The 10090-nt window shown below is 39.9% G+C and overlaps 1 long non-coding RNA gene across 1 annotated transcript; it reads right to left on the bottom strand.

Annotated features, from left to right (window-relative positions):
* Window positions 1-1539: 1539 nt before the first annotated feature.
* LOC118496215 lies at window positions 1540-2064 on the bottom strand. The gene is made up of 2 exons (XR_004898721.1): window positions 1957-2064; window positions 1540-1661 (listed from the first exon to the last, which is right to left on the bottom strand). It is a non-coding gene; the product is annotated as an uncharacterized LOC118496215 (long non-coding RNA).
* Between the last annotated feature and the right edge of the window lie 8026 nt (window positions 2065-10090).

Raw genomic sequence — 10090 nt, 5'->3', positions numbered from 1 at the left:
GTGTTATTTGCGCTTGTACTGAGGGATAATTGTTCCATAAACAACTCCAACTCAAATATGAAATAAAAATGTGTTCTTAATGTTTAATCGGCACTGTCTCGCCGTCACATTGTCTGCTAAGGAGCGCAGGAGGAGGAGACGGCCCGACTGCATGGAATACAGGATAGCATCAAATACCCTAGCATTAGATAACGGCAGAACACAGTGTAAATAACTAATTATCTGTCTTCAATACTGTGCATATATCATCAAATGTCAAAGTCCGAAAATACAGCCGTTAAGCTCTCGCGCAATCGTTACCCTTAATATCCTCGTTATCAGTCCGAACTTTAATACTGTCCGTGACAAAACCTACAGGAAGAAAAGTGTGTTTGCCTAATACACTTTCTTTCGTCTTCAAATTGTATCTCGGGGTGAGATCAGGATACCACTAGTTGATGCTGTGTTGGCAACAATCACAAATTGTTGTAAACATATACAGTATACTGCGATGACCCCGCGCGTAATGCTGCATGATGGCACTGATGGCACTGCAGGAGGACTATACGCTAATGGAAGAATCAGGAGAAAAAGAGACTTCAGGGACCATGACGATGAATGGCTAATATGCCGATTTAGATTCCATAAAGCTGTGCTCTTGGATCTATGTACTGAATTGGGTCCAGTAGAGAGGGCAATAACGCACCGGAACTGTGCCATCCCAGTATAAATATTATATATAATCTTCAACTTTATCACTAAGGCTTGTTTGGATATAATATATAGTTCTGTTAAATCTTATTATATACGTCTAGTACTATATCGAAGCTGTTCCCTGAGTGCCGTAATGCCTGCTCTTTTGGACGTATTATTAATACATGTAGTTATAGATCAGGTTTCCCTACACTGTGCAAGAACAGGCCGAAACTATAATTATAAAAAATAGTTTGCAGCAATTCCTGAACGTCTGAGAAGTTTTTTGCTTTTTCTCCGCCTGTCATCATGATTCGGTGTAACAACTGCCAGTGTCATTAACATACTGATCAGCATTCACGAGGTGCTTTGCATTGACTGGCATTGTATTTATGGTTAAAAATGGGCGTGGACAGAGCGGGATAAGAGGCTGATTCACGTACCCACACTTGGGGGTAATCTGTGATTTATAAAGGGAACATTGCCTACAGGTGTGCGTACACACGGTTTTATAAATCTGACTTTTTTTTGGCGTACGCCATTTTGGGCTTTTGGGCGTACGTACACTTATAGTAAGGATCCTACGCACAGTTTTATAAATGAGACCCCTGGTATTTTGGTTCTATTTCTTGTCTCCTTGTGATTGTGTAAGTTTCGGTCTTGTTTTGTATTATGTTCTGTTTCCTGTTTTATTGTGATAGTCTGGTTTTCTGTGCTGTCTTGTCTAGTTTACTTCATGTGTTTTCCCGCCTGACTGATTGTCCTGCCCCGCCCTGATATGTTCCACCTGCTGTATCACCTGTCCCTTGTTTGCTCATTACCTCGTGTATTTAAACCTCTGTGTTTCCTTTGTCTTGTGTCAGATCATTGTGTTTGCTTGTGCCTGTCGTGTCGCCCTGTGTCAGTTCGTGTCTGGTTCTTTGCTCCCTGGATTTCCTTTGGTCTCAAGTTTCTGGTTTGTTCTGCTCTTGTTTTTTGGATTCCCTGTTCTTGTTTTCTACACTCTAGTGATGGACAAACGAAGCCTTGTGAAGCCTCTGAAGCTTTTTCCTGATTGTTTCACAAAATAATGCGAAGCGTCAAAGACACCGTCAACAAAACATTGACAACATTGAATCCATGAATCCAGCCAACCCTTCCGGAGTTTCAGTGACGTTCGAAGCTTCAGACGTCATCAGTCACGTGCTTATTTCAATTTGATACAAGCTCCAACACTGCTTCGAACCAGTGTGCTTTGCGGGAGTGATACAAGCTTCGGTTCCTCTGTGTCAAACGTCCCATCACTACTACACTCTGGATTAGTTTTTGCCTGCCCCTCTCAGGACTCCCTTTGTTAATTTGCACTTTGTTTTTGGACAAATAAATCTTCCAAGTCAGACTTCTCCTGTCTGCCTGCCTTCCCTGTACTGTCACAGAATCTTAATTATTAAAAAGTATCGGTATTGTATTGGTATCAGCGACACTGGCTCTGTATTTACTTGGTATCGGATCGATAACAAATTTTGCAGTATCGCACACCACTACCGGCAGTCGCTCTCCTCTCGCGCTCTCCTCTCTCGCTTCACCACTCACACACTGACGTCACTCACTTGTCTGCCGTTTTCGCTCTCACTAATGCCTGATTTATGGTTGTGTGTTAAATCTGCGTTGAATCTGCCCTCTGAGTAATGCTTCCCCATGGATGTATTAAGCACTACCGTCGTAACAACGTCCACAAAAGGTGACCAGTGACCATTCAGTCTGTTAAAGCAGTAGCGCGTGTGTTGCATATGGTCACGTGAGTATAAAGTGTAGAGGAGTTCAGAGCATGCAGACAGAGGTTGTACAAAGTATATTTTGTAACTTAATCACTAGTTATTATAATACACCCATCTTGAATGTCATCGTTTATAAGAGCATACAAAATGTATTAATTCAATAAGAATTTGTATTTGTTATTTGATTTTCTATAATATTAAGTTCATTAAAAAAATATTGCACATTTTTGTTCATGTATTTATTCTTATGCTTGTTTAACTTTATGTTTAAGTTAAAAAATACACATTTCAAAATTTTAGCTTATTTTCTGCATTTTCCTTGATAATCAAGTAAACCTGATCATGATACCATTATATCGCAATACGACTTTTTCTCCAAATCGTGCAGCCCTATATAAAATAGCCATTTTTGAAAACAATTGTGAAGAAGCGGAGCCACGAGAGGTCCTTGAGCATAAAGTCATAAGAGATTTGCTGACAGACGCACACAAACACACACACACACACACACACATCTCAGGTGGCTGTGCTGTGGTCATGAGTTAGACATGTCGAAACAGTCAGGAATGATGGATTTTTTTTTGGCACATAAGTGGCTAAAACAACCAAGCGTCAGCCACACTACGACTGATTACTGACTGCAGAATGAGATGGGCAATTAGACCAAGAAAGAGGGAGGGGTTTTGCAAAATGAGTGAGAATGACATAAAAATAAAACACGAGGGAAACAGAAAACAGAGCATTGAGAAGTTGGGGGATTAGGTAGGAGGAGAGAGTGAAGGAGAGAAGGAGGGTTGGGGGGTAGGTGGTAGTATTAAGAAATCTCATGCATTTGTAATTTCCATTTCTATATACAGATTTGTGTCTTTTTTTGCCTCTGAAGAACCTCATGAATATGGATGATTCTGTCAATGTGATGGTACTGTTCCTTTAGGTTAACCAAATAAACACTTTTTTCCCATGGTGTTCACTTGCCTGAACATGGCTATTTCCTCTGCAGCAGTCTGCGCTTGTTCAGTTGCTTTCGAAACAGTGTGAGTTTTGCGAGACAGCAAGCATGTTGCAATTTCACCTCCTTTATATGTTGGCATTGCAACATGTAAATGAGGATTGTGGGAAGTGGAATTAATGGGATGACTTCACATATTTGTATCTACTTCCACACAGACAGACAGACAGACAGACAGACACACACACACATACACAAACTGTAAAGATATGGAGACTTGATTTGAATAACTATTGGCATGGGCTCCTTACTATTTATTTTAATTTAATTTACTATGTAACCTAAGCCTACATATGTGTATGAATAATTTGAGTCCCCCCAAGCCCATCCCAATAACATGCCAGTGCTGTAAGCTTCCCAATCAGCATATTTTTTATCTTAAATCCCAGTGATCAGAGTTTTTGTGTAAATCCTGTCATTTTGCCCTCCAATACAAGACATAGTTGTTTTCATTACTTCAGCCCTGTGATAGTGGATTTAGACTCTGTAATGATGTTGATAAGTACAGTATAAGTAGGGGAAACAGAAAGGCAGAAGAAGAGAAAGAAAGATGTTGGGACTTATAGCCGGAGAAAAGTCCCTTGTTTCGATGCTACTTAAAAATAATGAGCAGCAAACTAGATGCATAATTTACAGTGTAGTTTGGGCATGATAAAATATGCCAGCTGAAGAATAATCTTTATTTCTCTTTTTTTCCTCTGTGTGATCTGTGTAAAAGGAGAACAATGAAGAAGCAAGACCAAGGAGCAAGCAAGGAGCCACACAATAAAAGCTGGCATTGGTCAGATGATTTGTGCATGGCTGACAAGAACTGAGCAGAGTGGGCATTACCATTTGTCCGTGCTAACACACAGCAGGGTAATCCCCACAGTGTTTTATCCTGTGATTTAACATGAAGGAGACACAAGAAGTAGACTCATCTGGCTTCCTATAGTCTTAGCTCAAAGCACTTAACCTTCAACATAGATCTAGGTTCAGCCCCAAGGCATGCCTCCTCACGATAGCGACCCCATGCTCCCCTGCCACAATGAAAAGACTTTTCATTTTCAGCAAGGAATATCATCTGTCACAACAAGATGGTTTTTCATTTGTTTTCTAACCAGAGGAGAAGAGGTGGTTGGGCAGAGAACAACGATGGAGCATCTCCTTCTCCTCTCTGTAAGATAAGATACTTAACATAGTAAATATAATTTGTCTTCCCAAATCAGCCTACCTTAATAACTGAGTGGGAGGTATTGCAGGGCTTGTGTTATTTGCAACCTTTCAGGTAAAGGAAATATCTTGAGATGTATAGTGTACACCACAGAGAAGCCAAGTTTTCTTCCTTTGGTGAAAGAAGGTAGCACAGATGAAAGATTGAGCAAAACCAGGCAGACGCTGTTGGCAAGCACACACAGTGGCCGGTGGCCCCGGAGGAAATACCAGATGTGTCCAATTTATCACAAAGACAGGTGAGAGGTGGGAGACACACAAAGGAACCCAACGGGTCCCTCTGTGTCTCTTAGTAGCTGTTTTCTGTGTGTGTGTGTGTGTGTGTGTGTGTGTGTGTGTGTGTGTGTGTGTGTGTGTGTGTGTGAGTGAGAGAAAGAGAGAGAGAGAGAGAGAGAGAGAGAGAGAGAGCTTGGACTTGGATAGATGAAATGTTTGATTAAAGTAATGATTCAAGATGTTCTGATATTTTGGCCAATTCACATAAAACACTAGTGATGCAACCTGTACCAACTACATATTGTAAAGGCTTGCTGTTCTACAAACACTCTGAATCATCAAAACCGATGATTTGTTTTTGCTTTTACAAATTACAAAATTTTACAAACTGATCTTGATCCTTATTCAAAACCCTAACATGGTGAATTATATGCCAAGGAATGTGACTGAATAGGATCCTACACCAATTAGCCCCCTGTTGTGCTATACAATTCGAGTGTGCACAGTCAGCAAACAGCCCCTGCCCACAAGGCTATGTTTGGGCGTTTCCTCCACCTCAGGTAGGTTCACACACGTTGCCAACATGAAATCCCGGTGCAGTCAGGCTGGGATCTGTTCCCAATGAGACAAACGGCTTCCAATGGACCCACACCTGTGTGGTTGATTGTACCCTAAAGCAAAGATTAAAAACCTCTGAATTCCTTGGATGTCTCAAGCCAGTGAGCTGTCACTGTCACTCCCGTGTGATGTAAAGATTACCGCACTCAGCTGTCCAAGTAATTAGTAGTTGCACTTTACATTTTTATTTCAGGCATCAAGCTTATCCAAAGTGACATGTAAGAGTATAAAAGGAGATAATGCTTGAATCTCTGGATTTGCTAAATTATAGGAAGTCAAAAGTAAAGACTGCAGGCAGAATCTGACTGACAACAACATACAACAAGTGGCAAGTTTAACTTCTGCCACTGCAATCCCAAATCTTCCACAATTAAATGTTTAATTATTATTAAAAGCAGCAATTTAACTTTGACACGGAAAGTGAATTTCAGATCAATTTGATAAGGATATTTAGCTCACAGTAGTATCTACATATGACTGTATCTTCGCAGATTTCTGTCGTTAATACATTTATACCAACATATACTTACACTCACCTTGAAGATTATTAGGAACACCCTACTAATAGCGTGTTTGACCCCCTTTCGCCTTCAGAACTGCCTTAATTCTTCGTGGCATTGATTCAACAAGGTGCTGGAAGCATTCTCTAGAAATGTTGCCCATATTGATAGGATAGCATCTTGCTCCCGCTCCACCACATCCCAAAGATGTTCTATTGGGTTGATATCTGGTGACTGTGAGGGCCATTTTAGTACGGTGAACTCATTGTCATGTTCAAGAAACCAATTTGAAATGATTTGAGCTTTGTGACATGGTGCTTTATCCTGCTGGAAGTAGCCATCATTGGATGGGTACAAGGTGGTCATAAAGGGATGGACATGGTCAGAAACAATGCTCAGGTAGGCTGTGGCATTTAAACGATGCCCAATTGGTACTAAGGGGTCTAAAGTGTGCCAAGAAAACATCCCCCACACCATTACACCACCACCAGCCTGCCCAGTGGTAACAAGGCATGACGGATCCATGTTCTCATTCTGTTTATGCCAAATTCTGACTCTACCATCTGAATGTCTCAACAGAAATCGAGACTCATCAGACCAGGCAACATTTTTCTAGTCTTGAAATGTCCAATTTTGGTGAGCTTGTGCAAATTGTAGCCTCATTTTCCTATTTTTAGTGGAGATGAGTGGTACCCGGTGGGGTCTTCTGCTGGTGTAGCCCATCCGCCTCAAGGTTGTGTGTGTTGTGGCTTCACAAATGCTTGGCTGCATACCTCGGTTGTAACGAGTGGTTATTTGAGTCAAAGTTGATCTTCTATCAGCTGGAATTAGTCGGCCCATTCTCCTCTGACCTCTAGCATCAACAAGGCGTTTTCGCCCACAGGACTGCCGCATACTGGAAGTTTTTCCTTTTTCAGACCATTCTTTGTAAACCCTAGAAATGGTTGTGCATGAAAATCCCAGTAATGAGCAGATTGGAAAATACTCAAACCAGCCCGTCTAGCACCAACAACCATGCCACGCTCAAAGTTGCTTAGATCACCTTTCTTTCCCATTCTGACATTTAGTTTGGAGTTCAGGAGGTTGTCTAGACCTGGACAACACCCCTAAATGCATTGAAGCAGCTTCCAAGTGATTGGTTGATTAAATAATTGCATTAACAAAAAAATTGAACAGGTGTTCCTAATAATCTTCAAGGTGAGTGTATGTCAAAGTTTTCACAATGGAATGCAACAAGTTTTGATCTTTCTTTAGAATTCAGTTTATACACAATAGAAAGAATAAAGAAAGAAGGAAATTGGCAAACAAAACCATGAACATGTAATAAGTTAGGTTGCAGCCTTAAACTACTCTTAAAATGATTTAATAATCTATAATTTAAAAAAAACCTCAACCTTTTTGAAGACTGTCGTCACCACAGTTCATTATTCTTCCCAACCTGTGTACTTGCAGGGCAAGTGTTGCCTCAACATCATTTAGACATGCTAATTACAGAGTGCAACGGCAATTATGGCCGTTTTCTTTTCTCACACCTGGCAGAGCCGTCAAGAGTTCTCTGTATCATGGCGCTGGATTGGTTTGCTACATCTTAATATATGTTTAAGTTGGCACTGCGCCAAGCATTTAAGGGGGAGTCAGTGTTTGCTTAAAAAGGAAAATGACAGTTTTCAACAAAGCTTAAGGTTTTTTCACGCAGGGATCCAGTCTGGGAACTGGATGGCTGCATGGTCTCAGTTTACCTGGGAAGAGTCTGGCACGACAAGGGGAGGATGCCGTGCGCTGGTGCTGCTCAGGTAAAATCTCACGTTAAAAGTTGTACATTTCTACCTTTATCACATCAAATTGTGAAAGAAAGGATATTTTATTGTACTTAATTTAATAAGTCATTGTGATTAAGGCGATGCATTAGCAATAAGTGTCCCTTGTTACAGTTTTTTTACGTAAATATTTATACTTTTATGTGAAGAATTTACATAGTATTGTGGTGCAAAGCTGATTTTTGGATATGAAATATGTTGATTAACCTCAACTCATGGATCACAAGTTGATTGGCGACCTGACCGCTGATCCTTGATATCAATAAGCCAGCACAGTGGGATTATACAGGCCTTCCTGCAAGACAGACAGTTGATCAAATATCGTTTTTTAACGCTTTGAACACCAAAAACAAAACGTCATTCATTCCCTTCGTGTGTTGCAGCAATGGCAGACGTCTCAGCGGCCATATATCTCAGCATGTAACAGCTGAAAGTATTGACATGGCTTGTAATGATTGCCAACATTTTACCAAAATATCTTCTGAAAGAATACGCAAGATCTTGTTCCAATTCTCTCTGTTTCATGTGTAGGTGGAGAGAGCAAGAAAGAAAAAGAAAAAGTAAGTCTTACGTCTTACTCCAAACACACCATGTCATGTTGCTGCATTGCATTCTGGTCTCTGGAGGCTACTGTGAGTGCAGAAACTGGCATCTCTGCCAGTTTGACAATGGTTTCTTAATGCTTGAGTGCTAAGCATTGGTGAAAAATAATAACTCTCAAAAGAAGCTCACAGCTTTTTATAGGCTATTTTTCATTAGCACCATACGTTATGATACAGACACTTGCTGTTGATGTTTAAGGGTAGTTTTTCATTTAATTATTCTGTTGTTTTTGGGTAGAAAACATCTTAGTTTATATGTTATGTGTGTTACACATGTATGTGTGTTATTTTAATTTGTTGTACTCTATTACATTTTATTGTGAAGCACTTTGTGATTTTTTATCTGTGAAATGTGCTATATAAATAAACTTTACTTACTTACACTGAACACTGATGGCATGTGAACACCCCCTTTGGTGGAATCTAAATGCCTGCAACTGGTAAAAACATTTTTAGAAGAATTGTAATTGTACTGGATGAGGTTAACTGAGGCTCCAGATAGTGGGCGTTGTTTCTTGATAATAAAATATTCTTAGTCAGTCAAGACCACAAGCACCACGCATCACACCCAATCAGGTAATGCAGTTTCATCACTATCAGTGATTGACATTAATATAAACAATACGGAGTTCAACTCCAAAACAGATTAAAACAAGCATCTCAATTCCAACCTTCCTGTTACTAATTTAATATGCCTTTTATCATGTTATCATTGTAAAATCTCACTTGGCTTTAATGTTGCTTGTTCTTTGTGCTGTCTGCAAACAGGGCACATCTGACAAACAGCCACGCCAGTCCCTTTTTAAAGTAAAAAAAAATGTCTTTACTTGGTTAGTGGCATTGAGGAGACAGAAAAGATACACAACTGTCTGCATACCATGATCACGAATTCATTAAAACTGTCTATAAAGCCATACATAAACCATCAGAAAAAAGCCATTTGTCATTACTTTAGCAATCATTTCATCTGCATGCTTTCCACTCAAAATAGACATAAACACACACACAAACACACACACACACACACACACACACACATTCAGGTTGTTCTCATAAAACTAAAGATGCATACTCATACCACACTTTTAAGACCAGTGTGATATGATGAATTGCTGTATCATCAGTCACCAACTTCAACGGCATGTGGCAAGGTTTACCACGAATAAAAATCAGCATAAGGCTGCGGACAGTGGAAATTGTATGTTGACAATGAAAACATTCTCAATCAATCTCACGTCAACCCCAGATTGCTAATTGATTAAAACATTCATCTCATCTGAATTTAATTTAGGGTTCCATTTCATAAAATGAACACTATGATACACTGCAAAGTCAATCATTTCAGCTTCACTAAAATGAACCCAGCCATTTTCTGTAAACATGGTTAACCACAAATGTTTTGCTTTCTGACATAATAAGATTGTGCCATCAAAAGAAAGAAACATGAAATTAAAGCCTTTTTGAAATGCCTAAACAAAACGATAGAATCTCGCCATTCTCTGGGTTTAAGTTTTTTTCTTCAAACTTGCTTTCTAACCAGAGCCCCATGCTTGTCTTTAGTTAGCTTCACAACAAAGAACCCATTGAATATTGAAGCAAGAGCGGCAGAGACGCTAAAAATGTAAAAACTGCCAAATAGCTGTCAGTCAGCAAAGAGTTATCAGGTCAATAATACAGTGACGACATT

The sequence above is a fragment of the Sander lucioperca genome, chromosome 11 (assembly GCF_008315115.2).
Source record: "Sander lucioperca isolate FBNREF2018 chromosome 11, SLUC_FBN_1.2, whole genome shotgun sequence".
NCBI classification, from domain to species: domain Eukaryota; kingdom Metazoa; phylum Chordata; class Actinopteri; order Perciformes; family Percidae; genus Sander; species Sander lucioperca.
This window is presented reverse-complemented; position numbering and strand designations above follow the sequence as displayed.